This window comes from Alosa alosa, chromosome 4 (genome assembly GCF_017589495.1).
Source record: "Alosa alosa isolate M-15738 ecotype Scorff River chromosome 4, AALO_Geno_1.1, whole genome shotgun sequence".
Classification (NCBI taxonomy): domain Eukaryota; kingdom Metazoa; phylum Chordata; class Actinopteri; order Clupeiformes; family Clupeidae; genus Alosa; species Alosa alosa.
The window spans coordinates 10,622,612-10,625,111 of record NC_063192.1 but is presented as its reverse complement, the minus strand read 5'-3'; the positions used below and the strand labels follow the sequence as shown (position 1 = coordinate 10,625,111).

The 2,500-nt window shown below is 45.2% G+C and overlaps 1 protein-coding gene across 4 annotated transcripts in view; it reads right to left on the bottom strand.

Moving 5' to 3' along the window:
• The window catches only part of cacna2d3a (calcium channel, voltage-dependent, alpha 2/delta subunit 3a), a 186,941-nt gene that overhangs the window by 86,841 nt on the left and 97,600 nt on the right, over positions 1–2,500 (bottom strand). The gene's annotated exons all lie outside the window — the stretch shown is intronic.

The window sequence follows — 2,500 nt, the reverse complement described above, 5'->3', positions numbered from 1 at the left end:
TCCCTCCCTCTCTCAGATTTTTTTTAGAATACAATGCAGCCTTTTCTGTGAGCTCAAAGCAACTTTGCACCATCTAATACAATACAAGCCTGTGTGTGCCCCCTGGGGGCAACTTTAACATTCTCTTCATAAGATAAAACCTGCTCTCTGAACATGTTTCTCTGCGCTTTGAATCTATTTTTGAAGCGTAGCACCGATTCAATGAAATGGCACAGTATGTATTGGTTAGTCTGCAATTTACACACTGAGCAGGTGCAGTGAGTAATGAGACATTGGTTACATTAAGTGTTGCCTCACTGAATGACAAGTATTGCGCGACATGCTGCAAATATATTTACATATAATGCTGTAATGTGCAAAACATGGAAGTTTGAAAGTGCACATCTTTTTAACTTCACTCATACTCGTATGAGACATACAGAAGCTTCTAGAGAGGAAAAAAAAGTGGAAATGTCTTCATAGCACTGAGATTATGGCAAAAAATTATTCCAGTATAATTCCAGAACTAAGACATCAGCCCCAGTGCCAGTTCTGTGCCTACATGAGCGTTGTCATGGTTACAGCACAATAGGTGCTGATGATAAATGCCCGTTTGTTGGGAGTAGTGGCGCTGGGGGCACACTCCAACACCAGTGGCACTGCCAGAAACAGTGCCGTAAATACAAAATGCCAAAATGCCAAACACTGTGGGTTCCCGAGAACACACACAAAACAAGCACTAACACACACACACACATTTTCACACTGACACACACACACACATTTTCACAAACACACACACACACATTTCACACACATACACACACACACACACACACACACACACACACACACACACACACACACACACACACACACACACACACATATACACAAGGGAAGCTTTTGCTTGGCTCAGGGGGACAAAAACCTTGAGTACCTTGAGCACATACATACAGTACGTACACAAACACTGACATACACTTTTCACAAACACACACACACTCAGACACACACATTCGCAGACACACACACACATTTTCACACTGACACACACACACAAACACACACACACACACACATTTTCACAAACACACAACCTTTTTCAGTCATGCCAAGTGTAGTAAAGCCTGAGTGCTGTCTCTATCCACAGCGACTGCTGGGAGAGACACCAATGACAAACAGCCCTTCTGCTTTCCAGTCATCGTCTCATTCAATCTCACTTCGCTCTCTGCCCTGCCATCCTCCTTTCCTTTTCTTGTCTTTCACAGAGCTCAAGTCTTTCTTGTCTTTCACAGAGCTCAAGTCTTTCCAGTATGCTGCATTAATTAGAAAACCAGCCCAACGTGCACACGGAAATCATGCGATATGGGCCACACACATTTTTTTTAGGGAAATTACTGAGAAAAGAGTTTATTTTACAGGGTGGTCCTGTTGCCCTAGAGGTAAGGTGGTGAGCCAGGCTGATGACTGCTTCACTGGAGTCATTCACACAGACAGCTCCTCCAACCCCAACCCCCCTCAACTACCGGGGGCAGCCCAGGCCACGGCACCATGGGGCATTAACTCAGAGACACGTCTCAAACCAAGGGGTACATTAACCGTGTTGCACACAAGGGGGCATTAATGGTGTGGCGCACCAACAGACATTAGCTGAATGAAGGGACCACGAGATGTAGCGCATTGCAGCGCATCGCATGGGGGAACATTATCATCGAGCGCGTGGGAGGAAACATTAGCAGCATGAGCATTAGCGGTGCCGAACGAGTGGGAAGAGAGGGAGGGATAGAGGGAGTGATGGAGGAAAAGAATGAGAGAGATGGTAGGGTGTGAAAGGGAGGGATGGAGGGGGAGAGAGGGAGGGAGGAAATCAGCGCCATATTGGGTCTCCGAGGAGAGCTGACACGGGTCACTCACACACCTGAGCACAGAGTCTGCAGTCAGGCAGGTGATCCGTGAAAAGCTCACACAGCTTTAGGGAACACACAAGCACACACAAGCACACATATGCACACATGCGCGCACACACACACACACACACAAACACACACACACAAAGAGAGACACTGTAATCGGGATGGCGTTGCGACGATGGAAAATACAGGAGACAGTAAAGAATGGGGGTAGAGGAGCGCTTCTTGGACTCTAAAGTTTGGTTAAGTCAGAGGTGCTCTTTGGATGGGAAACTAGATGCCAAGAATCAAGAAACTCCAAGGTACTCTCTACTGAAAAAGTTAAAAAGCCTTTATTATCATGGCTTGGTCAAGTTAACCTTCTAAAAAACTCCAACGCGTGTCTCCAACGGAGATAGTGTTGAGGTTTCCAAAATGGCAAGCGTTTATTTCCACCTCAGTATCTGAGCACATACCAGTCTGGAGAAATCGGAAAAATAAAAGAAAAACCAAACTCCAAACATTAATCTCAAATCAATCACTAAACTTTCAAAACTATATCAAAATTAACTTTGACAATCCTCTTCAATTATAGCATGGTTTAAAGCGTTAGGAGTCTTAGGCCTATA